This window comes from Peromyscus eremicus, chromosome 23 (genome assembly GCF_949786415.1).
Source record: "Peromyscus eremicus chromosome 23, PerEre_H2_v1, whole genome shotgun sequence".
Taxonomy (NCBI): Eukaryota; Metazoa; Chordata; class Mammalia; order Rodentia; family Cricetidae; genus Peromyscus; species Peromyscus eremicus.
In genome coordinates this window covers 25,315,140-25,342,535 of record NC_081438.1, presented here as the reverse complement: position 1 = coordinate 25,342,535, position 27,396 = coordinate 25,315,140, and the positions used below count along the sequence as shown (strand labels likewise).

Sequence of the window (27,396 nt, the reverse complement as noted above, 5' to 3'; positions counted from 1 at the left end):
TAAAGAGAGCTGCTTCCCTGATGAACTGAAACTGGGTGTCTAGAGTGCTGTCTAATCTCGGGGTCCCTCGCCAGATTTCGTGCTCCAGCTGCGCGGGTCGCAGTAATCAAACTCTGGATACTGTCGAAATCAGGAGGTGGGGACCCCATCCACTTTTAAAAGTTTTTTTTTTTTAAATAATACCTACCATTGAAGGTACATGATATCTACAACCAAAAATATAAGAAAAAATTAAGGTTTTAGAAAACAGAAAATTTCTCATGCTTTTGGATTGACATGAATAAAATAAACTGTCTGTTTTGTCAAAATCTATCTAGTGATCTTGGTAATACCTATGAAAATTCCAATGATCTTCTTCACAAAGCAAGAGGAAAAAATCTACAATGCATATGATGGCTAAAAAGACTCTAGGAAAAAAATAATCCAAAGCAGGAAAAAACACTGCAGGTTATCAGAACATTTGATCTCAAGACTTGGTTCTAAGTGGCAGGAACAGCATGGTACTATCAGAAAACAGAAGAGTAGACCAGTAGAATAGACAGAGGACACAGAAATGAAGCCACACAGCTAGAACCACCCTGGTCTTTAACAAGATTTTTGTTTTTTATTTATATGTCTGTGTCCAGGTGTATGGCAGTGAATGGGAGTGCCCTTGGAGGACAGAAGAGGACTTTGGATCCCCTGGAGCTGGAGCTACTTACTGGTGGTTGTGAGTTGACAGATTGGATACTGGGAAGCAAACCTGTATCCTATGTCAGTGCAGAAAGTTCTCCTAACCATTGAGCCATCCTTCCAGGCCCCAACATACTTTGGACAAAGATGCCAAAAACATACATTGAGGAAAATGATATTTTTTGAATAAGTAGTTTTGGATATTCACACATAGAGGATAAAATTAGATTCTCATCTCTCCTCCAACCAAAAGTGCAGTTCAGATTAGACAAAGACCCTAAGGTGAGACCTGAAACCACTAGAGAAAAAGCTACAGAAAACAGCTCAATATATGGGCATATGCAAGAACATTCTGAGAAGAAATCCAGTACACAATATATTCCAAGAACTCAACAAATAGGCCTCCAAAAATTAAAAATCATGCTCCATTAGCAAGGAAGCAATCCCCAGCATAAAGAGACAGCCTGGCAAATGGGAGAAGATCAGTCCGCAGATTAATATCTAGGCTCTGTAATGAATTTCAAAACTTGAATATCAAAAAATCTTCCAATTAATAAATGGACAAGTAAATTGAAGAAATACAACTATAATTTACAAAAACTCCATAAACATTTGAAAAAAAAGGGCAAATACCACAATCCACTGGAAATATAAATTAAAATTGTGTGGTGATACTATCTCATTATAGTCAGAACTGTCATATTAAGGAAACAAAAGCTTCCAGGGAGGAGGTGGAAGTGAGCTCTTATACTCTGCTGGTCAGAATGGGAACTGGTGCAGCTGCCATGGGAATCAATATGGGGGCTGTTGGTGACTTCCCAAATTCTTTGACAAAATATCTGAGAAAGGAATTTGAGGCAGGATGGTATATTTATTTGGGCTCCTGTTGAATGGTTTAGTCCATCCTGGTGGGGAAGGAGTGGTGCAGGTGTCTGAAGTGGCTGATCCCATTGTCTCTTTGGTCAGAAAGCAGATGAATCCTGTTGCTCAGCATCCACTTCACTTCGCTTTTGAAGCAGTCTGGAACCCTAGCTCATGAGATGGTGCTGCCCAGACTCAGCGTGGGTCTCCCCTGCTCAGTTTACCCTCTCTGGAGACAGCCTCACATACACACCCAGAGGTGTGGCTCCCAGGTGATTACAAATGTAGCCAGAGGGAGAGGAAGATCAATCATCACAGGAGGTTAACAATAACAAAACACTAAAGCTGTCATACTGTCCAGCGAAGCCACTCCAGGGTCTATACAAAATGAATCTAAGTCACATTGTCACAATGCATACGTCCACACCCCCGTTCAGTGCGCCCACACTGCTGCACTGTTCACAGCACTGTGGAACAAAAGATGTCACACCTAACAATGGGATACCTGCTGAGGAAAGCTGCAAACAGGGAGTGGAAGCAGCCCAAGAGAAAGAAGTATGTTGCAGTCAACAAAGCTAAAAGCAGTTAAGAGATCTGAAGAGCATTTTGACATGGGACACGGAGATAGAGAGTTTGGAAGTTTGCCCATCTGGTTTTTGGTCTTGCTTTTGTCCGGTGTTTCCTCACTCTACCACCTTCCCTACATTTTGGTATGCTAATGTATATCCTATGGCATTATATGTTTTAATTATGTAATCTATTCTTTGATGTTGATTTTGTAGGGGATTACTGTTAGGAGATTGCATGAACCTCAGAAGGGTGAATCTTGGACTTGGAAACATTGTTGATATTGTGATAGACTATGGGAACTTTTGAAGTTGGTCTAAATGCATTTTGTATTATGATATTTTTACAAGCTTTTGGGGGCCAGAGAGTGGACTCCGTAGTTTGAATGTAATTGGCCCCCATAAGCTCCTAGGGAGTGGCACTATTAGGAGGTGTAGTTTTTGGTGGAATAAGTATGACCTTGTTGGAGGAAGTGTGTCACTGTGGAGTTGGGCTTTGAGGTCTCATATATGCTCAATCCATGCAAGTGAGACAGACCACTTCCTGTTGCCTGCACAAGATGCTGAACTATCAGCTACCTCTCCAACACCATGTCTGCCTACATGCCACCAATCTCCCATGATGATTAACTCTGAAACTGTAAGCCACCCAATTAAATGTTTTCCTTTATAAGAGTCATCATGGTCGTGGTGTTTCTTCACAGCAATAAAAACTCTAAGACAATATGTAATATATATGTATACACAATTTGTGGAATACATTTTTGTTGTGTGTGTATATACAGTTTTCAGGGCTGACCACTCTGCATTAGACATTGAATAAGGGGTTCAACCCTGGGAGAAACTAATTCTCCTCTCAGCAGTCATTAGGTGCCTGTAGTCCTTTGTCTAGGGGTGTTCTACATCAACATGTCCGTTGATACTGCTGTTGTCCTGGTCTTGTTTATAGAGTCATTTTTAGGAGAAACTGTTGCAGAGCAAACTTCCTGGTATTTTAGCTTTCACAAGCTCGCTTCCATATTGGTACCTGTTCAGAGACACAGCTGTGATGTAGATGTATCCGTTGGTACTGGTCTCCCCTTGACCCACGTGGTTTATTTCCGCATTGTGTCCAGTTGTGGTTTCTGTGATGGTCTCCACATGTTTTGTAAAGAGAAGAGTCTTAAATGAGGGATAGTAGCTTCACTTATCTGTGGATATAAGGATAAGATTTCAAGTGTAGTAAGGAATTATGCTAGTCTAAAAAGTTGTGCTGGTAGATTCTTTTCTAAGGTCCATGACCTCACTAGCTCTGGGAAGCTACTCTGAGTAACAACAGCTTATGAAAGAATTTATATTGACTTACAGTTTTATCTTCAAAAGCAAAAATAAAGCAGAGAGGATGAGCTGGAAGTGAAGCAAGGCCATTCGTGCTCAAAGTTCATCCTTTGTTAGGTACATCCTCCAACAAGGTTCTACCTTTTACAGTTTCCCTAAACAGTGTCACCAAATGGGGACCAAGTGTTCAACTATGGGAGCCTGTGGGGGACGTTTGTGAGACCAGCCTGATTTCATAGTGTCTGTACTAGTTTATGCCTCCACCCACAGCGCATAAGAGTGTTTCTTTCTGTACATCCACATCACTATTGCTTGTCACTTGTATTCCTGATCATAGCCATTCTGCCTGGAGTGAGATGGAATCCTGAAGTAGTTTTCATCTGTGTTTCCTTCATAGCCAAGGACATTGAATACTTTTCAAACTGTTTACTGGCTGATTGGGATGCACAACTTTAATCCCTGCACATGGAAGCCAGGGGAAAGTGGGTATGTGTGAGTTGCAGGCCAAGCCTGGTCTGCACGTGGTGAGTGCCAGGACAGTCAAGAAGTACGTAGAGAGACCATATCTCAAAAAAAAAAAAAAAAAAAAAGAGTTTACTAGCCATTCTGAGATTATAAAATCAGGAGCCTATGTTAAAAAAAGAAGCTGTAACCTTAACAGTAAAAATATGGTTGGAGTGCAGAATGTTCTTTTCCCCAGGTAGCTTTGTAGAAAAAAAATGTATAAACCATAAGTGAATGCACTTGAAAGCAAGGACATGAAAGGGAACGGCTTGGCATGTACACATTACCTCTACAGAAAAGGAAAAGGCCTGGGTGGGATACTCTTGGCTCTGTTCATATGACCAAAGATGATAAGACATACCACCAGCTGAATTTCCTCAGTGTCCTTCTATTTGCTTAGGTTAACTGTAAAAGTCACCTCACATTTCTCTTGTTTTAAGAATAAAAGTGGGAAGTGCTTTGTTCACACCACTCTTAAGTCTGGAGTCCACTGGTAATCCCTTATAGATCTTTTCACAGACCTTTTATTGTGAAGAGGTTTAGCCTCCCTGGCCAGGGAAGGTAAACAATATAACATTTCTCCTTTCCTTTTCTCCCTCAGAACCCTTCCAATATAACAATCCCTGCTCTCCACCAAATTCATGGCTTCTTTTTTTGTTAACTATTATTGTATGCAAATATGTACATACATATATACATGCATATTTCTAAATATAACCTCTTCAGTCCCTGTTACTTGTATGGATGTTTTCAGGGCTGATTATTTGGTACTGGACAAGCGACTGGTGTGCTCTCATGCTCCCAGCTTTCCTCAGTTACCTGGAGTTTTTTATGTGGGGTTGAAGCCTCATGGGCTCTTCTCTGCCCATGTTCTCTGCCCATGTTCTCAGTCTCATCCATTGGGACTGACCTCTACAACTCTGCATATTGATTGATTGTGTTTTTCTGTAGTGGTCTCCGTACATTGCAAAGAAAAGTTGCCTTGATGAGCAGTGAGGACCACAATTATCTGTGGGCATAAGGACAAATGTTTAGAGATTGTTGTTAGGGATGATGCTGGTTTAGCAAATTAGTGGCTGTAAATTCTCTACCAATAACCATGACCTCACTAGCACTGAATAGTTAGGTTTGTTTCCTGTATCAAGCATGGTTGCCCTCTTGTTGAGCAGGTCTTAAGTCCAATGAGTCCAATTTAGTCCAAGGTACACACACATGCCACAACTGCACCCGGGTTGTCATGCCATGCTGGTTGATGCGGTTCACAGGTGTCAGAGCTGGGAAGGACTGTGAGTTGTCTCCCATCTCTGGAATCTCGCATGGTGCTTTCTGGTACCAGGAAGTCTAATCCAAAGGGAACAGAAATGCAGGTCCGTTCTTGCTCTGGGTACCACAGCCATTTTATATCCTGGGTTAAACAACAGTATCCTCTTTTGGAAACAGTGCCTTTTTAGCTGTTTCCAAGGGCACAGTGCTTTTCATCCCAGTGCTGCTTTGCTGGTCTCCTTTCTCCTGCTACAAAGTAGAGAGAAGAGGGATGGAAAACAGGGAGTTTGGAGGACACTGTGAGACATACGTGCTTGGGTCTGTGGGAAAAATCTCACCTCTGGAGCCAGCTTCAGTGAGTTTACATAGCACATGACAATTTCCTAACAAAAGGTATTCATTCCACTGTAAAACTGAAGAAAATACCTTTTTTCTGAAGAACTAGAGAAGCGAGAGAGAAGGAATCCAGTTGCTTGCTGTGCTGTGTATTGAGAATGAGGACAAAAAGGAGGTAAGGATTTTTGCCCCACCAGAGGATTATCAGGGACAAAACTTGACTTTGAATTGTAAACCTCTGATATCTTCATATTTTGTAAGATCATGCCACACAGCTTCCAGAAGCCACGATCAAAGAGGATCAAGCCAACAAAACTATCTGCCTTTACCCCTGGGTAACTTGAGATACTCTCTGTCTATACTTGGGGTGAGGGCCAAACTGCTTGAAGGCCTGTACCTGCAATTAGTGTGTGTCTACACCTGGGAGAAGACAGCCTGAAAAACTGGAGGAATAAATAAATGCCTTTTCACCTACAAACAAGCAGCACTATGATTGATACTCCTTATTCCATCGTCCAGTTTATGTTTGGGCCAGGATTAACTATTGAAAAATATCAGGCCTTTTTTTTTTTTTTTTTTTTAATGGCTTAGGTCAGTCTAGATGTTATCTGTTACCACTCTATGAGGCAACAACAAACATCTATATTGGAATATCTTCCATCTCTTCTTTGCCTGCCTCTCCAGAGAGTCCTCTGAGATTTTCCTCTTTTCTTCCTTCCATCCCCTTGTGAACAACCACTAGGAAAGGGAAGGCTGCTATACTCTGGCAGAACTCTTAGATCCCTGTATCCTGCCCTCTCTCCTTAGGGACCACACTGAAGGGAGCCTATAGACACCAGTCACTCTTGACTTTCCACACTGTGACCTTGATGAATCCTTTCAGATGAATGCTGGTGTGCAATTTGCTTTCTCCTTTTCATGCAGACATGTCCTCTAATCCACGGAATAACGCCACCCACATTTACCGTGGGTTTCCCCATCTCAATTAATTTAATCTAGAGAAATCTCACGGACAAGCCTAAAGGCTGGTCTCCTACATGATTCCAGAGCCTTTCAAATTAACAATCTTAAGAAGCACAAGAATTATCTCAGCCAATTAATTAATTTTTAGAAGGACAGAGTCAACATGTCAGCATTTTGCAACTCTGATAAACTAATGGATCCAGATATACATTCCCAATTACTATTCACGACGCAACAAATTTTGTACATCTGACAGAATTACATCACCTAGGAACTACTTGTTCCACATATGCCCACTAGTTGGGATACTCAAACTTACAAACAACATCTTAAAAAATTAGGAAACAAAGTGATCAACGAACACCTGTGTTCAAACGCCTCACTCCACCCAGGGCAGAGCTTTGAGGCTCCTGGTGCTGCAGGCAAAGGCCAGAGACCAGCTCACAGGGAACTAACTTCCTCCAGGAGGCTGAGGAGGAAGAGGAAGTGCCTCTTCCATGTAACCTTGGAAACCGGGGGAGGCATTCTGGGGAGGCTTTCCCTTAGCACCACCCTTAATCTGCTCTGGCAGCCTCAGAGGCGGAGCAACCCAGACTCCTGCATAGCAGCGGTGACGGTGGTAGGGGCAGGGAGCTAACGGTGGAGTCGCTCTGCCCCTTTGGTCTGCATCACTCAAGGAGGGGGAGGGAACGGCCATCACGCTGTCCTGGCTTCCGCGGCTCAGTGCCAGCCGCTGCGCTCAGCGTAGAGCCCGGTGCTGGCACGTGCCAGGGCGACGGTCCCTGGTTCTTGATCCTGAAGGGGCTCTTCCTTGTCACAAGCTCTTTTGGCTGAATTCTTGTGACGATTTTGTTTTGCACGGTCCTCTTCAAGATGGGGTGGCTGCGGCACCCTCCGGGACCAGAAAATCCAAGGTGAGGAGAGCATTCCACTGCCAGGTTCCCTGTAGCTCGGAAGGGTAATCAATTGGAAAATTCGGGCATGGGGAGAAGGATTTCTTCTTTAAAAGAAGCACTCTTCCTTTCCTCAGGGATTTCCATTTCAATTTATAATCACCCATTGATTTCCTGGTGTTTTTTTTTTTTTTAAATTTCCTGATGTACAAGCAGTTTGTTTCCTTCCTGCTCCTTGTTATCACTATCCCGAGAGAATCTGCTGTATTTCAGACATTTACACAGTGACGCGATGAAGAGGACCTGATAAAGGGAAGAGTCAAGGAGTTATATCGTGTTGACTCAGCTCCATAGTCAAAGGAGGGTTGAATAAGGTCCTTCTTACAGCCCTGTGAAATGTTTAATGCTCAATGATTCTGAAAGGTAGTTGCTTATTACCAAAATGTTTCATTTGCTTACTGAGTTCCAGGCATTTGCCTAAGCTCCCGATTCTGTCACTTAAGCTTCTTCGTGAGCTGAGTTCCTTCATTATCTTATTCTACAGGTGAGGAAACGGAAGGCACAAGGATTAAGTAGTCTTCAGAGTTAGTAAAGCCTAAGATTTTAGATAAAGCCTGAATGTTCCTCCATTCATGTGCGACTGTAGTTATGTTTGTTTTCATGTGCACATGGATGACTTTTCAGCTTCCAACAGAATGAATTTTACAGTTCTACAAATCTCTAGGTCCAACACCCACTCGTACACTTAGAGAACTTAATGGTTTCTGTAAGAGTTTTATGCTGGGGTTTTTGTTTGCTTTTTGATTCTTCTGATTACTTAAAGTTGTTGAAGTTATACTTGTTAATTTTAGAAGTATGGTTGCCTTGAATGTTGAGCGTGTTTTTGTTTTAGGCAGATGTTGTGTTTCTTTTGGGGGACACACTGGATGCATGGGTTACAGAAGTCGATCATATGACAACTGCTTCAGCTGGAGACGTTGCCCGGAGAAGATCTCATCACATTTGCCAAGAAGCAAATGATGCTACTACAGAGAGTAAAGCAAGGTGCACAGGTACGAGGTTTGATATTACAGTGTTTTGTTTTGTTTTCTTTTGTTTTCATTACCTAACATGAAATCTAGAATGTGAGCTTGAGAGCAAGCATTACTTCTCCATGGTCTCTGCTTCAGTTCCTGCCTCCAGGTTCCGCACAAGTTTTACCCTGACTTCCCTCAATGATAGACTGACCTGGAAGTGCAAGATAAAATAAAACTTTTATTTCCCATGTTGCTCTTGGTCAGAAAAAGGAACTAGAATAGATAGTTAATCTTCATGCCAAATTTGTCTGGATTTGAAATCACCTAGGAGACACACACCTCTGGATGTATGTTTTGGAGAGTAGGCTGGGCTCACATTCAGTTTCCTTTCTTATAGAGCCCATGCCACCTGCCTAAGGGTGGTACCACCCACAGTGTTGGCAAGGCCCTCCTCCATCAATTAGCAATCAAGCAAATGCCCTACAGACATGCCCACAGGCCAATCAGATGGAGGCCACTCTTCAGTTGAGGTTTCCTCTCCCCAGCCTTGTCAAGAGTCTCCTGTTGTTTACAGCTGCAGATGACAGGCTAGCTTCATGGGATTCCCCTGCCTCTGTTTCCCATCCTGACAACAGAGTGCTACCACATCCAGCTTTACACAGGTTCTGGGGATCTGAACTCAGGTCCTCATGCTTGTGTGCCAAGTACTTTACCCACTAAACCAGCTCCTTGGCCCACATTTTAAAAAAATGGTACTAGAGGTAGAACCCAGGGCTTTGAGCAAGTTCTACAAGCATTGTGCTCTTGAGCTGTATGCTCACCCCTCTTTTTATCTTGTATTTAAGACAAGGTCTCACTAAGTTCCCAGGCTATCCTTGAATTCACACTGTTGTTGTCTTGGTCACTTTTCTGTGGCTGTGATAAAACAGCATGACCAGGGAAAGACATAGAATGAAGGGTTGATTTAAGTTTATGGTTCTAGAGAAATAAACACCCATGATGATGGAGCTGAGTGACAGATGACAGGCACAGAGGCTAGAGCTGGAGCTGAGGGTTCACATCTCACAGCACAAGCTGAAAGCAGAGAGAGCGACTTGAGCTATTGATTCCCTTACCTCTGCTTCCTGAAGAGCTGGGATTGTAGACCAGCAGCAGCACTGGGCACAGCCCTATGCCACAGATTGTCTGTTCTTCCAACTGTGACAGACACTTGGTTTCTTTCCAGTCCGGGACTGTTTCCCCTCTGCTAGGTGCCAACCTCACCTTCCCTCTTCTGACTGCAGAAGCTGTCTCCAGACATTACAAGATGTTCCACAGGTGTCAGATGACCTTTTTTGGAAGCTACTGGTTTAATCCCCAAGCCCTGTGCCTCACACCACTTCCTTGCTCTCTTGTGATTGTGAGCTCTCTGCTTCCTGTATTGGCTGCCATGTCTTCCTGTTGCATGCATTCTTATCTGTCTGGAAACATAAGCCCAAGGAAAATCCTCCTTTCATAAACTGCCTTGGTCACAATGTTTTAACATCATGGGGATAGGAAAGTAACTAATACAGAAGTTAATATCAGGGATGAAGTATTGCTGTTGAAAAGCCTGGCCATGTTGTTTTTGTTTTTGTTTTAGAGGAATGTGAAGACTTTAGGACTTTGGACTAGAAAAGTGGTTGGACACTGTAAGTAGAGATTAAAGGGTCATTCTAATAGGATCCTAAAGGCAGTAGTGCTGAGAGCCATGTGGACTAGGGAGACACAGCTCAAGGGGTTTCACAGGGGAATGATGTCAGCAAACAGACTGGAGGCCATTCATGGGATACTTTGGCAAAGAATCTGACTGCCTTCTGCCCGTGACCTGAGAACCTACTTGTGGCTAAATTTAAAAAGAAAAAAAAATGTTGCAAACTTAGCATCCCATCCCAGGTATGTGCTGGAACAGAGGCTGTGATTGTTAAGATTAGTGACCTTAATGATCTGACCATAACAAACGGAAGAGTTCTCCCAGGCCAGAACCCCACACAGCACTTCTGATTTGTAAAAGGAAAAGGCCGAAAGCATTTTCTGCTCCTAGAAAGCAACTACAAACGAAAGCTGCTGCCAGTGTGGTTCAGGGAGATGAGGGTCCAACCCAAGCTGGCTGCAGAACTTGGCAGTGCCACCTCCTTGGCGCTGGCTTCAGCATGAAGGATGCAAGAGTAAAGGGGTCATAGATTCGTGCTCTGTGGTTTCAGAGAACGGAGGCCAGACAGCATGTGGCAGGGGAGTCCCCACATGATGGCCCTGAAATGTCAGGACGTCCGTCCTAAGAGGCCATCGTGTGAAGTGAAAGATATTGGAGGTATCAGAGCTATGGGATATCTGCCAAAGAGAGCTTCATAAAGAGGGTGGAAACAGCCTGTGAAGTGAAAGATAAAGAAGTATCAGAACTATGGGATATCTGCCAAAGAGAGCTTTACAAAGAGGGTGGAAACAGCCTGAGAAAGAGGTATTAAGCAAAATATCCCCAGGTAGTGGGTAACTCCACCCATGCACTAAGCCTAATCAAACCGAATTTAAGTCCAGGTTTTAAAATGAGCAAAGCATTCTCCGGTGGTCTCAGGGGAAGAGGGGAAACCACCAGACAAGTTTATGGGCCGGACCTTAACTACCCTGTAGGAATGGTCTTGAGTAGCTCTAGGGAAGGAGCCGACCCTTGTCAGCATTACACCTGGAAAGCACACAAGACTGGACATGACCCTAATGGCTTGCTTCCAAAGCAGCAGGCATCTGCCACCAAGATGAAGATGTGTTATTGCCTCATGAGGTAAAATGGATAGACAGAGTTAGGAAGCTTCTCCGACGGTGTCTAATTTCTTTATGAAAAGTCTTGCGGGCCGCAAGAATATATCATAGAGATTCAGCTGTGTATTAAAGCTGAACTTTGACCAGCCAAGGGTCTGTCAAAAGGCAAAGCCATTTATTATGAATATTTGGTGTTACCCAGCCTTTAATATTTCAGCTGTCTTCTGCTATGAAATCCTTGTGTGCCCAGACCTATTGGTAAACAGTTCAGCTCCCCAGACCTGCTGAACCTAAGTTACTAACTGCCCTGCTGACAAGCTGGCAGAGACATGTAGCTTTGTTTCCTGTGCTAGTGAAGCTCAGGCCATCTCCTGGCCTTGAGGCCTGCTGGTTCTCCAGAGCACTTTGACTGAGAACAAAAGAGCTTTTTACATATCAAGGTGGGAGATAAAACAACATTCCTGAGGAGGCAGGCAATGAGGTGCCCAGGGAAAGAAAAGGCAGGTATATTCTGTAGACAGGGACAGAACCGCATGGCGAGAGAGAAGAGAGGATGACAGAGGTTCCATAAAGGGTAAGCAGATCTCGAGTAGAGTTTTCTGAGTGCCAGGAGTAGAGAGTAGCAGAAATGGAGAAAGAGGACACAGAGGACGATGATGAGGCTGAGAGAATTGACATTAGTCGTTAGCAGGACTATGAGCTAGGGACCTGGATGGAACTGCAGTTATGGAGACAGGATTTCATTTCCAGAGAAATAAAGTAGATGGATATAGATATGTCTAGAGTTATTCCTCCTGCCTTGAATGCCTGGTGGAGCTATAGCTGAATTGATAGAATTTTGTCTTAGAGGAATAAAGTTAATACACATGAGAACATAGTGTATGTAGATTTTTTTTCCCTCATATCCCACGCCAGATGTAGCTAACCCCCGGGAACCCTGGGTACTCCATAGGTTTTTTTTTTTTTTTTTTTGGTTTTTCGAGACAGGGTTTCTCTGTGTAGCTTTGCGCCTATTTCCTGGAACTCACTTGGTAGCCCAGGCTGGCCTCGAACTCATAGAAATCCGCCTGGCTCTGCCTCCCAAGTGCTGGGATTAAAGGCGTGCGCCACCACCGCCCGCCACTCCATAGGTATTAAAGGCACACATGGGAACCTGAAGATGTGCAGATGAACTAGGGTTGAAACTCCACTGAATTCTCATACATTTTCAAGAGGTCCCATTTATTAATTTAGTATTTATTTATTTATTATTATTAATTGTTGTTCTCAGTGTCTGTGCTACTGGTGTTATATTTAGGAAGTGATCTCCTGTGCCAATGCGTTCAAGAGTACTTCCTACTTTCTCTTCTAAAGGGATGGCTTTTAAGAGAGCTTGCTGCTCTTGCAGAGGACCCAGGTTCAAATCCCAGCACCCACACAGTGATCAGAACTATAACCTGTAACTCCAAGTCCAGGGGATCCAAAGCCTTCTTCTGGCCTACATGAGTACTGCATGAATGTAGTGCATATCTATACATGCAAGTAAACTCTCTTTTAAAGGGGTGTGTGTGTGTGTGTGTGTGTGTGTGTGTGTGTGTGTGTTCCATACCTGTAATCTCAGCATTCAAGAGGCAGAGGCAGGAGGATTGCCACAGTTTCAGGCTATCCTGGTCTCTGTAGTGATAGCAGAGGGGACTGGAGATGATGTTTGTATCATGTTTTATACTGCAGAGTAGATCTCAAGCCTGACATAGTTTTCTTTCAGTTTCTGGTTTTAATTGGGTGTTGATATTTACTGGATGGAGTTTCCCTCTGGATCCTTGGGTTGCCACCTGGCTGAAATTAGTTCTGACCTGAAAGGCTCTGAGTTTGTCACAGGGGTCAGGAAGATGTCTGTGTGCCTACAGAGGAGAATGCTGAAAAAACCCTGGAGACATTTCAGTGTGGCTTCAGGAACTTCAGAAAATGACCAGAGGAGAAAAGCAGCCCTTTGCTGCTGCGGCTTGCCTGCCAGGTGCCACCTTCTCAGGAAGGTGGAACCTTAAAGGAGCAAGGACCTGGATCCTGGCCATGTGCTGACTGTTGGGTTGTCTGTCTGTTTTTCCAACTCTGGGAATAGAACCCAGAGAGCTTTCCCCAGGCCAGAAAAGTGCTCTATTCCAATCTCCTAGTCCCAAGTTTATTTGTTTCTTTTATTTATTTATTTGGAGACAGGACCTTGCTCAGTAGTCCTGACAGCCTAGAGCTTCCTGTGTAGACCGGAGTGGCCTCCAGCTTTCAGTGATTCTCAGGGCTCAGCCTCCTGAGTGGTGGGGTTAAAGGTGTGAGCCACTTGTCCTCCCCCAGGTGCTTTTTCTCTCTCTTTACACTGGGGTTCCTGTAGGCTAGGCAGCTCTCAGAACTATATCCAGAGTCAAAGGCGACACTGAATTGATCTTCATTGTGCTCATCCCCTAAATATGGATCAGAACATGAGCCGCCATGACAGACCCAAGGGCCAAATTTTCATGATTATACTGATATGACAGGACACTCCTGTTTTTGAACTGCTTTTTTTTTTCCCCACAGAGCCTTGTTAAGGAGCATAGGCCAGACTGGAACTCACAATCCTCCTGCCTCAGCTTTCCGAGTGTTGGCATTACATCTAGTTTCTTGTATCTTTTGAATTTCTTAGATTTTATTTTTATTTTAAAAGTAATATACAATCAGAAGGGCAGGAACAGCAGGCAAGAACAAAAATCCCAGAAACATGTAACAACAACCACAACCCCCAGAATCATGGAACAGCAACAACAAAAAGTAAACGGAACTCCTTTTCTGGAGTGAAGTTTGAAATAAAATCAGAATGTTCAAGAGTGGTTACAGAGTTTCTTTTGAAAGATCACTGAAACATTCATTGCAAACCTCTCCCCCAGGAAACAGAAGAAAGGAAGCCCTCAACTCTAAGGAAATGCATCATCAGCTTTATCACCACGCCACGCCTCCCCCAGCCTTGTCCTGTTGCTTCAGGGTAAAGTGGAGCCTGAGTCCCCTGACTGGAGGCTACTGAGTGGCTTGTGCTGCTATTAGAATGAATGATATTAATAACCAAAGTCCTGGTGCTGGACTTAGTAGTTGGTAGAGGTGGCCCTGAGCATACAGCAGGCCCTGGAACCCGAACTCTAAACAAAAGCAATGCAAGCAGGGCCTGTGGTGGTGCGGGCTCTGGAGGCTGAGGCAGGAGGCTCCACCACGAGTCTGTGTTTTTTAAAGGACCCGCTCCCACACACACACACTCCAGAAGGTCCTAGTTCTATTTCCAAGTATGATAAGTTTCCCCTGGCTTTTTGAGTTCTATCCTTCGCCCCAAGAAGTGACTAGAAAAGAATGTTAAAAACCAAAAACAGGGCTGGAGAGATGGCTCAGAGGTTAAGAGCACTGACTGCTCCTCCAGAGGTCCTGAGTTCAATTCCCAGCAACCACATGGTGGCTCACAACCATCTGTAATGAGATCTGGTGCCCTCTTCTGACCTGCAGACATACATGCAGGCAGAACACTGTATACATAATAAATAAATCTTAAAAAAAAAAAAAAAAAAAAAAAACCAAAAACAAACAAAAAGAGTCTCTTGTGGTGGCAGTGTGTCTGAGCTTCAATCACTGTTTGTTTTGCACAAGGTAAATTTATATTTCTTTGAGTGGCTCTGTCATAAAAATCTCTCCATGCATTTAAACCCAGCCTCTGAAGGCTCCTAAACCCTGAATGTATGAAAAATGAAGCTGGGTGGAAGCTGCTGTTACTCTTAGCCCCCTTTTCTTTGATAAGGTTTTGTACTGAGTGTTGGATTCATGCCAGCACCGTTTGTCGAAGATGCTTTCTTTTCTCCATTGTATAGTTTTGGCTTCTTCGTCGATAATCAAGTGTTCATAGGTGTGTGGATTTATGTCTGGGTCTTTGATTAGATTCCATTGATCCACCTGTCTGTTTTTACGCCAATACCATCAGCAATAGGTTCTTATATCAAGTTCTGAATAGTAGCAAAGAGCAATATCCTTATATTTGGGAGTCTATGGCACCTCCTCTCCTGAATTAATTTTGAAATCTCACAGGTGTCTTTCTTGATTTTCCATTTGTAATATACGCTTTCAAGGTATTCCCAAATCACTCTCTGGATATCATTAGCACATATTGTAATGCCTCCCTAGTCAACTGTAAATGTATTCATTTCAAAAAATGAATACAATAATAACATATATAAAATAATAAACAATAAAATATTTAAAAGTTTAAAAGTAATACCAAATAACTTTAGGGGAGAGTAACAAAAGGTGAAGAACTAATACATCTCATCCAATAAAAAATATTTTTGCATGAAATCTTTTTGATAGTAAATAAAAAGATACAAGCATATGACTCAATCCTTCTCTTTTGAATACAAACAGATCAGCAGCAGAATATCTGAATACTCTGGAGATTGCCAGATGAAAACATAAGGAGTGAATTTCAAACTATAACTACAGAGAAGGACCTTCTGAACAAGAATGCAGTCGCTTGGGAAATAAACAAGATTTGATGCATAAGCCAACATAACACTTAGAAGCTTCTGCACAGGTATTCTGTCTTCTTTAGAATATTCTGCATGGCAGTGTCTCCATGATCTTTCTCTGCCTGTTTGTTGGTGGTGTGTAGAATAGCTATTGAGTTTGTAAGGTGATTCTGGGACCTGCCACTTTGCTGAGACTGTTGATCATCTCTGTAAGTTTTCTGGCAGGATATTTGGAAAATGTTGTGTATAATATCATATCGTTGACAAGTAGGGATACTTTGATTTTTTTTTCTTTTCCTATTGGTATGTGTTTAATTTCCTTTTAAGGCTTCATGGTTCCAGCTAATGCATCAAATACAATAATGAAAAGGACTGGGCATAGTGGACAGCACTGATTATTTTCAGATTTGATTGGGATTGATTCAAGTTCTTCTCCACTGAACCTGACGCTGCCCGTGGGTTTGTCATAGAAACCTCCATTCTATTGAGGTACCATAGGACTTTTATCAAAAAAAGCATGTTGGATTTTATCAAAGGCTTTTTCTACATCTTTTAAGATCATCATGTGATCTTTGCCTTGAGTCCATTTATGTTATTTCTCAGAATTGAAAATAATCTTTCAAACACAAAATTTTCTTATCTAGAATATAGAGTAAATTTACCTGGCCTTGATAAAAACCCTGAGTCTGGAGCTGCTCATATGAAGAAATGAAACAATGAAATGTAGTATAAAAATATCAAATTGGGAGGTCAGAGTTGTTTTGTATTCACAACTGCAGAAGGCATAGTTCATATGACAGGATAAGGTGGATAAAATAATATTTGGATGTTTACCTCCACTTGAAACTTTCTGTCTGCCTAACGTCTGGCTGTGGGTCTCTGCACTTGCTCCCATCTGCTGCCAGAGGAAGCCTCTCTGATGATAACTGGACAAAGCACTGATCTGTGAGTATTGCAGAATATCATTAGGAATCATTTCACTGTTTTTTGTTGGTTTGTTTTTTGCCTGTAGTGTTTGATTCCACCCTAGGTCTCTGGACTATCCAGTCTCCAGTTCCTGGCCATGAGATTGTATAGGGCACCCACTCCCTCTCATGGACTGGGCCTCAAGTTAAACCTGCCATGGTCATGCAGTCTGTGCCTTCTCTCTCTGCTCTCTACTCTGTGTTCCCTCTCTGCTCCCTGCTCTCTGCTCTGCTCCCGCCATCTCCCCCCCCCCCAGACCTAGCTCCCCTCTCTCCCTCACCTTTCCCTTCTAATAAAGCTCTCTGTAACTCTAGTAATCATGGCCGTGGCTCCTGACTTTTCCACCAGTAACCAGCGCCACCAAACAGTACTGTTTATCTTTCAGTAGACACTGGGTTTTATTTCTGATTTTAGAGGAAATTCTTTGAGATTCTCTCAGTTTAGATTGATGTTGGCTGTGGGCTTGCTACACACTGTATTCTATGAATGTATGTGTTAGTTTTATGCGGTGCTATTTACCCTGTGAGAAAAAGTCATGGGGCACAACAAAACCCACTATAAGAGTTTATTAGGAGAAGGGAGGGACAGGCCTGTTTGAAAGACATGTGTGGGAGAGGGAAGAGAGGGTAATGGGATCCGCCTTTCATGGACTCCCCCAACGCATGCACATATGGGCCTACACTATACCACGCATGTGCATAGATTACGTAATCACACTGCACACAAATTACATGACCACACAGCACACAGATTACATAGGTACGGCCCAGGAAATGACTAAGCATCTTGCCAACACATGCGAGGTCATGGGGCATGGCTAGAAATTCTATCAGTATGTCCCTATTTTAAGCTTTTGTCATGTGTGTTACAATCTGAATAATCACAGAGGTTAGGTACCTAGAAAGGCACCAGAAGGAGGAGAGAATCTTCCAAGGAAGTGAAAATGGAACACTGAGTTACTAAGTATAGACACTGTCTTATAGTGACAGGATAGGAAAAGGGATTCCAAGGAAATGGAACCAGGAAACAAGGAAAAGTTGTACTGTCCTTTCCCCCATGTTCCCCGTGATGGGATGGTTAATATTGATTGTCAACTTGACAGGATCTAAAAGTCCCTTAAGAGACTCTGGACTCCTCTGTGAAAGATCATCCACATTAGGTTAGCTGAGGTGGAAAGGATCACCCTCAATGTGGGCAACACCAGACTGAACAAAACAGACAAAGTAAGCTGAGCACCGCCCCCCTTCCCCTCTCCCTCTCCTTCTCCCCCTCTCCCTGCCCCTTCCCCACCCTCTGCTTCTTGATTGTGGATGCAAGATGACCAGCTGCTTCAAGCTCCGGCTGCCATGCCTTCCCACCACGATAAACTACACCTTACAAACTGAACCAAAACCAACCCTTCTTCCTGAAGTTTCTTTTGCCAGGCATTTTCACAACAACGAGAAAGTAACTAGTACATTCCATTGTGAAGCAAGTCCTTGTACCTCTGGATGCTCTAATAACGGATACCTCCAGGCAGCCTTCTCAGACACCTCTTCAAGCCTGCTTCAGAAAAGACTTAGAGGTAGATTCTGTTGCAGTTTCAGATTATTGCCACTAGGTGGCAATATGGATCCTGCTGTGGGGTCCTAAAAATTAGGTTTCTAGCAGCCTGTGAAGTAAACGTTTAAAATGTCTCTCAACGATTTCTTTTCTTTTTCGTTCTTTCTTTCAGCAAGTGTTTCTTTTAATTTATGACTCGCTAAATTTAACTAGGGTTGATTGGGTGAGCATGAGTGTGGTCTTGGGTGACAAAACTTTTCCTGGAGGAACAGGGAACCCACAACACACCAAAGTACGGATACTACCAAAGTCCAACCTGGTGAACCGATGAGTTGTATTGGGGTTGCTAACAACAATATGGGGTGGCCGGGCGGTGGTGGTGCACGCCTTTAATCCCAGCACTCGGGAGGCAGAGCCAGGCGGATCTCTGTGAGTTCGAGGCCAGCCTGGGCTACAGAGTGAGTTCCAGGAAAGGCGCAAAGCTACACAGAGAAACCCTGTCTCGAAAAACAAAACAAAACAAAACAAAACAAAACAAAAAAGAATATGGGGTGAGAGGTTACTTACTGGAACAGAAATGACTCAAAGACAGCTGCATCACATGAGGAACTGTGTATTAAAAGGTCTCAGCATTAGGAAGGTAGAGTACCACTGACCTAGGTCCTAGATTTTAGGAGGTCAGAAAAAGTAAAGGACAAAAGGGAGAAAGGAGATAGGGAGGCAGGCTTCCTCAGCAATTTTCTCCTTTTTCTTTTCTTTCTTTTTTTCTTTTTGTTCTTGTTTTGGTATGATTTGGGTTCGGTTTTGCTTTGTTGTTTTTCAGATTTTTGTTGAAGGTGACTTTTCTGGTCTTGTTTTGGGGTTGTTTACTGTTGGTTTTTAGGTGGTTTTTTTGATGGGGTGGGGATTGTTTTTGAGACAGGGTCTCATAGAGCCCAGCCTGGCCTCTGACCCACAATATAACCAAGGAAGACCTTGAACTTGAGATCCTTACCACCTCTTCCTCCCACCTCCTGAGACCATGGGTGGTCAGTCATCAATACAAGTACTCAAGACATGACTATGAACTACATTCTCAATGCTGTACAACAGATCTTCAGCATTTACCCATCATGTCTAGCACTTCACACTTTTGGAGCAACGTCTTCCCATGCTCAACAACTCATAATGAATAGATGAGACTTGGGAGAGCCTGTGTGGGACACATTGCTTGTCTGTTGGAATGAGATTAAACTCAAATGTATTAACCAGGCATGAAGTATGTGGAAATGTCTTTTTCTGAAAATCCTTCTTGCCTTCAGAAACTGAACTTTTGCTGGACCTTGCAACCAAGTTAATAACGTGCCTGGGAATCATTCAAAACTATGTACCTACCCTGCTGCCTTACTATGTACTCAGCCTGTTTAACTTGCCTTTAAAAGAACAATGTAACCGACCTCACCATGCCTTGCAATTCCCACGTAATCAGCATTTACAACCTAAGCTAAAGGCATAGCTTCAATCTTAAATTACGTACTCTCCCATGTCCCTGACCCAGAATGATGGAGGTGCAGGTTGTAATCATTTGCTGAAAGCAACCTTAAACAAAATAAATACCCCATAAATGTTCAAAGCAACGTGTGGGTATAAAGACTGATAACAACTGTTTGTAGTTTCCTTGCTATTCTGGGCCAGGTGGGATCCATACAGTAACTTCTTACCTTGTAGAACTTTGTTAAAGACTTCTAGAGAAAGGAATCCCTCATGCTTTCTCATGCTGTGTAGCAAAGCTCTTCGTTAGGGACAGACTTCAGACACACACAACAAACAGGCCACAGACAGATGGAAGGCACAGAGATAAAAGTAGAGAATTCAAATTTGGGCTTGCTCTTAGTCTACACGACTCAAAGAGGAAGTCTCTCTATTCTTAATGCAATACTAATGCAGATGTACACATCTGTAACTCTAGACCTAAGGAGGCTGAAGGAGGAAAATTATAAACTGATGACCAGCTTAAGCTACATACTGAATTCCAAGCTACCCTGGCCTACATAGTGAAAATTTATTTAAAAATTATTTAAAAAACAACAGAAAAGATCAAATCTGCCAGACAGTGGTGACACACGCTTTTAATCCCAGCACTCAGGAGACAGCGGCAGGTGGATCTCTGTGAGTTCAAGACCAGCCTGGTCTCCAGAGTGAGTTCCAGGACAGCCAGAGCTATATAGTGAAACTCCTCTGTCTCAAAGCCACCCTCCCACCAAAAAAAGAAAGAAAAGAAAAGATCAAACCTATATAACACTGATATGGGTTGTTGCTGTAGTTCATGGGAGCTTTTCATTGATTCTTCCCCATTAATGAACAATGTCTGACTACTGCCAGACAAGGATCTGTATCTACTTGCCAAAATAATAAGATTTTAAAATCCTCTTTAATATTCTTTGGTAGGAATCAGTTCTGGGACTGGAGGGCATGTCTCAGTGGTAGAGCACCTGCCTAGAATCCCCCAGTGAGGGACTGGGGTGTGGCTCAGTGGTAGATCACCTGCCTAGAATCCCCCAGTGAGGGGCTGGGGTGGGCTCAGTGGTAGAGTACCTGCTAGCATATGTGAGGTCCAGTTCCTGGGTTCCATCCCCAATACCTCAAACACACACACACACGCACACACACGCACACACGCGCGCACACACACCTCAATTCAGATTCCACATTTTAAGGGCTCAGCATATACATGTGACTGACAGCTGCCCTTTTGGAAAGAACAGGAATCTTAAACAAAGAATCTCTGGGCATAGCTTCCTCATGTCCAAATCTTGATCTCTAGAATGAGTCCTGCATTTCAATAACTACAGATCATGAGCACTACTGTCTACTGTTAATTGCTTTTCAATGATCAAGACTGAGTTGCCAGGTCGGAAGTCACATCTGAGTCTTTACTTAGCATGAATTCCCTCCTAGAAAAGGCCACTGTCTTGACTATGACGATTAACTATTAACTGTTAACATTACATTCTTCACTCTCTCGATGTTCTCTCCCTGCATGCTCTACTCTATGTACATAGATAAATGGAATCAGTCTTTGTCCTCTTGTGAGTGGCTTATTTCATTTGGCACAGTTGTCCTCAAACTTGAACTACGTTGTGTGATGTATCAGAATGTCCTTCCTTTAAATTTTTTTTATTTTATTTTTAAGTGTGTGTGTGTGTGTGTATGTATGTATGTATGTATGCGCATGCGCATATGAATGCAGATATTCAAAGAGTCCAGAAGAGAATGTCAGATGCCCAGGACCTGGAGTTTAAGGCCATTGTGAGCCACCAAGTATGATACTAGGAACCAAACGCAGATTTCTACCAGTGAGTGCTTTAACCACTGGCCATCTCCCCAGCCCCGTGCCCTTCCTTTCTAACGGCCGAGTGCACGTGTGTCACATTCTGTTTAGTCATCCGTCAGGTGGTGGACACTTCACTTGGTGTCCTAATTTGTTGGTGTGCCAAAACACTGACCGGCAACTTGAGGAGAAACGGGGGTTTTTGGCTCACACAGCCCAAGGACAGCCCACCCTTGAGGGAAGTCAGGGCAGGAACTCAAACAGGAACCATGGAGGAGAGCTACTTACTGTCTTGATTCCGCTAGGTTACTTAGCTACCTTCCTTACACAACCCAGGGCCACTTGCCCAGGGATGGCAGTGCCCACAGTGGACTGGGCCCCTCCATACCGATTACCAATCAAGAGAATGCTCCCACAGGCCAGTCTGATGAAGATGATTCCCCCATTGAGGTTCCTCGTCCCTGGTGAGTCTGGTTTGTGACATGTTGACAAAGACCAACCGGTACCCTGGGGCAGTTCCATCTTTTGCCTATGATGATTCTGCTGCTGTGAACAGGGGTGTACAAATATCTTTTCACATCCTTGCTTTCAGTTTTCTAGCATTTATGCCCAGAAATGGAATTTGTGTCTCATATGGCAATTCTGTTTTTAAATGTTTAAAGGTTAGCACCATATTGCTTTCCAAGGGGTCTTCACCAGCAAGACACAAGAATTCTAATTTCTCCACATCCTTGTCTACACCCCCTTTTTGAGGTAGGGGTAGTTTCAATAGTTGCCACTGAAAGGAAAAGTATCCACTCGGGACCGCCAATACCAAGTTCTCAGCACAAAGGAGATTTATTTGCCCCAGAGGGACAGAGGGCAGGGAATAAGAGACAAAGACAGGAGATGGAGGACAAGGGAGAAGGGGAAGGGGACACGGGAAATGGGGAGGGGGATTTGTCCCAGAGGACAGAGGACTGCCTGCCTCTGGATAGAGGGGAGACAGAGGTGGCCCATAGGAAAATGGCGGTTTATAAAGGTAAGGGTGAGGCTGGAGAGATGGCTCAGAGGTTAAGAGCACTGCTTGTTCTTCCAAAGGTCCTGAGTTCAATTCCCAGCAACCACATGGTGGCTCACAACCATCTGTAATGAGATCTGGTGCCCTCTTCTGGCCTGCAGGGATATGTGCAGACAGAACACTGTAGACGTAATAAATAAATCTTAAAATAAATAAAGGTAAAGGTGAAAATCCCATGTTAGGATGAAGTGTTTACTTTTAATTGGGCATGTTAATGAAGTGAACCAAAGGGGGCTTCTGATTGCTGGACTTCAATACTTGGATAGCTAGACCTTGATAGTCAGCCTCAGGAGGAGGAAGTGGCCAAATAAGGGAATGGACCTTGGGGGCTAGCCTTAGGAATGCAAGCTAACGGATTTTAGCAAGGCAGAGGGAATAGGGGAGAAGGCTGGCCAGGGCCATGTTTGCCAGGACCAGGCTGACTAGAGTCCCTTCAGCCACCCCAACAGGTATGAGGCAGTAGTCTCTGAATTCTAGCACAATTCATTTGGTCACAGTTCCTGGAAGCATGAGTTCCTCCTTTCTTCTCTTCCTCCTCCCCCTCCTCCCCTCCTTCCTTCTCTCTCTCCTCATGTTCTTCCCCTCCCTCCTCCTCCCCTCCTTCCTCCTCCTCCTCCCCTTCTTCCCTCCTTCCTTCTCGTCCTCCTTCTCCTCCCTAGCATGATTCTGCAAGCCTGCCTGACCTGGCTTCTCCTTTCTTTCTACCCACACCCCACCCCTACCCCTTTTTAAAATACAGCATCCAGTGTAACCCAAACTGGCCTCAAACTCACTATGTATCAAAGGATGACCTTGAATTACTGATCCTTCCCCCTCCACCTCCCAAGTTCTGGGATTACAGCCATGCAATGCCACACCTGGTTTCTGTGGTTCTGGGGGTGGAAGGCAGGATTTCATGTATGCTGCACAGGCATTCGAGCATATAAAAGTTACGGTCCCCCGCTCACAAATTACGTTTAATGACCTTTCTATGTGATTTTTAAATTTATATATTTTATATATTTATATATTTTATAAATTTATATATACTCGAGACTCATGTGAGCTAAAACTCTACCTACAGAAAATATTCAGTCACTGAGACCATCAGAGTTGTCTCTGTTTATAGAACGTCTGCCTTGGGCTGGGGAGATGGCTTAGGCGGCAAAATGCTTGCCGTGCATGCAAGAGGACCTGAGTTCATTTCCCCAGCACTGCACAGTTATGCAACCTTGGCACCGAATAATGGGAGCGCAGATTGTGAGTTCAAGGACAACCTGGGCTACATAGTGAGACTCCAGGCAAAAAAGTTTCTTCTCAAAGGCCTCTGGGCCTTGTTTTTCCTTCCAGCCATACCTCCCAGCACTACTTCTTCTCTGTAAATGGAAAAAGACTGGCTCTTCCTCCCTCCCCCACGTAGCCTCCACTGTGCGCCATGGAAATGTAGACGTTTATGAGTTGCCTTGCCTGGAAAAGGTATTGAAAAAATTGAAAAAAATTGCCTGACAGCAATTCTAGGATCCCTGCCAAGTTCCACCCTGAGTAGAAACTGTTGTCTTTTTTTCTCCAAAAATCTTCTCCAAGGTGACAAATGGGTCCTGTGGGAGGAGATAACCGGGAAAAGTGGAGGGTCTGACCACCTTGAGAGAAGTCCTTACAAAGAAAAAAAAAAGCCAGACTCCATAGTGCAGGCTTATAATTCCAGCTCCTCAGGAGGTTGAACTGAAGAATCACAAGTTAAAGTCTAGCCTGGGCTACAGAGTGAGTTCAGTGCTTGCCTGAACAAATTAATGAGACCATTTATCAAAAAAAAAAAAAAAGTTAAAGTAAAAATCGGGCTGAGGATGTCACTCAATGATGGAGTGTTTACTGAGTATGTGTAAAGCTCTAGGTTCAACCCCTAATACTGAAATAAAGTATTGAGAAATAGACAATAGATGGATCCATAGGTGAGTGGTGGGCGGAAGAAAGGAGGGAAGGATAGATAATAGATAGATGTCAAAGATAGAAAGCTTTAATTGATAAATATGTAGATAGAGGATAGATTTAGATTATAAACTGATAGATGATGATAGATCATCTATGATAGATAGATGATAGATACTTGATAATAGATAGAAGATGAAAAGATAGATAATAGATGATAGGTAGGTAGATGATAGATAGATAGATAGATAGATAGATAGATAGATAGATAGATAGATAACATCATTTTCAATGGACTAGTCCCTGGCTAGTGTCAGCTTTCAATGGTCCAGGAAAGAAATGCCCTTCTGTTGTACCCAGAGTCCCCCAAAGACCATCAAGAGACCGATCCAAATGCAAAAGCAAAGAGTTCTTATTTTAAACCTGGGTCTCTCCATCCATCTGACGCAGCAGCTGAGCAGAGAGACCCTGAGTAGCAATGGGGCAGGGTTTTTAAAATGGTTAGGGGAGGGGATCGGGGGAATTCCAACTCTGTATAGTTACAAGCTCAGGACTGGTGCTTACTTTTTTCTTACCCATTTTCTCTGACAATTAGACATCCCATTTCTTATCTGTAGGAAACTTGATCCCTCTAACAGCTATGGTATATAATCTATCATATCCTTTAGGTGATGGCAGGAAATGTCTGGAACTCATTTTTTATGTAGCTCTTAATTGTCTGAGTCTAGGAGCAAGACATCCCTGGTGGGTTCCCAGGGCCTAAGGGTGGAGGGGCAGCACATCCCTGGTGGGGTTCCCAGGGCTTAGGGTGGAGGGGCAGGACATCCCTGGTGGGTTCCCAGGGCTTAGGGTGGCGGGGCAGGACATCCCTGGTGGGTTCCCAGGGCTTAGGGTGGAGGGGCAGGACATCCCTGGTGGGTTCCCAGGGCTTAGGGTGGTGGGGCAGGACATCCCTGGTGGGTTCCCAGGGCCTAAGGGTGGAGGGGCAGCACATCCCTGGTGGGGTTCCCAGGGCCTGCTGGCCCCTAGTCTGACCCTTCTCAAAGATGGCTGCAACCCTGTCATCTTCTCAGTTCTTAGTCACAGGGGTTTGAAATAGAAAACCATTGCTTACGCCATTTGCATTTGAGAACAAGTCAGTCTCCCGCCTAAGCCTCAGTGTCTTTGTCTATGAAAGGAAGGACAATAGTCTACTGAACTGTGCAAATGTCAGAGTTAAGAACCCTTGCAGAGGACCCAAGTTCAGTTCCCAGCACTTATTAAAGTGTGGCTCACAGCTGCCTCTAACTCCAGCTTCGTGAAATGTTGACTCCTGGTTTTTGGATTCCACAGGCTCCCTCCCTCTCTCTCTCTCTCTCTCTCTCTCTCTCTCTCTCTCTCTCTCTCTCTCTCTCACACACACACACACACACACACACACACACACACGGGGGGGGGGAGATAATGAGTATAAACCTTGTTTTTAATTAAGCAGCTATGTGAATTAATAATATAACACAAAATGCAAATGGACTGGCATGATAACTCAGCTACTGAAATGTTTGCCTTGCAAGCATGAGTTCAATACCCAAACTCACATTAAGAAAAGAAAAGGGGCTGGGCAGTGGTGGTGCAGGCCTTTAAGAGGCAGAAGCAAGCAGATCTCTGAGTATGCGGCCAGCTCTGGGCTCAGGGTTGGTGAGAATGGGGAGCACCATTATAGTTAAGTTGACATCATTTTTCTCTGCATGGCCCTGCAGACCATTTTGACAGAGCAGAAGCCCATGGAGAAAGTGAAGACCTCTGAGCTTGAGCCCTACTCTATCTGAACTCAGAATCTATGTCCCTAAGTGTTAGGGAGACCGCTGAGCAGAAGACTGCCAGTTCACAATCATATATTCCTCACCATTGTTGGTATTTGCCCTTTTTCTGCCACATGAGCTGCTTGCTTTTCCCTGCTTCTAAGACGGCCTTCAAGGGTTCTCCTTCCATGATCCACATGTTTGTCTCAGAGTTGCCATACACAGGTAGACATGAGTAAATTGTAGCACATGGGGAATAGACATGATGCCCCTGAACCATAACATGAGTAAACAAATTTTTATTAATATTAAAGTCTAAATAACAACCCACATTGAGAACACCATAAAAAGGAGTTAAACAGCTCTTTTTTTGTGGCACCTCCTAGGCGGTTGGCTGTGTCAAGATGAAGCTGAATGTCTCCTTCCCTGCCACCAGCTGTCAGAAACTCATTGAAGTGGATGATGAACACAAGCTTCGTATGTTCTGTGAGAAGCCCATGGCCACAGAAGTAGCTGCTGATGCTCTGGGTGAAGAGTGGAAGGGGTATGTGGTCCGAATCATTGGCAGGAATGAAAAAGTTTTCCCATGAAGCAAGGCATTTTGACCCATGGCAGCGTGCACCTGCTGTTGAGTAAGGGCCATTCTTGTTATAGACCAAGGAGAACGGAGAGAGGAAGCACAAGTCTGTTTGAGGATGCATCATGGAAGCCAATTTCAGTGTTCCTAATTTGGTTATTGGAAGAAAAAAAAAAAAAAAAGGAGAGGAGGATATTCCTGGATGGACAGATACTACTGTGCCTCGTCACTTGGGACCTTAAAGAGCTAGCAGAATCTGAAAGCTTTTTAATCTCTTTAAGGAAGATGGTGTCCGCCAAAAATACATGGTCAGAAAGCCATTAAACCAAGAAAAAGCCCAGGACCAAAGCACTCAAGATTCAGCATCCTGTCACTCCTCATGTCCTGCAACACAAAGGCTGTCATATTGCTGCTCTAAAGAAACAACAGACAAAGGAAAACAAGGAGAAGGCTGCAGAATGTGATGAACTTTTGGCAAGAGAATGAAGGACGCCCAAGTAAAGCGCCAGGACCAGATCGCCAAGAGACGTAGGCTGTCCTCTCAGAGCTTTTACTTGTGAGTCTGAGTCCAGTCAGAAATAAGTCTT

General features: G+C 43.8%; 1 long non-coding RNA gene and 1 pseudogene across 1 annotated transcript; both read left to right on the top strand.

The window, feature by feature from the left end:
- Positions 1-27,396, top strand: LOC131898521 (small ribosomal subunit protein eS6-like; annotated as a pseudogene).
- Positions 15,611-16,249, top strand: LOC131898526 (uncharacterized). The gene is made up of 2 exons (XR_009375957.1): positions 15,611-15,733; positions 15,996-16,249. It is a non-coding gene; the product is annotated as an uncharacterized LOC131898526 (long non-coding RNA).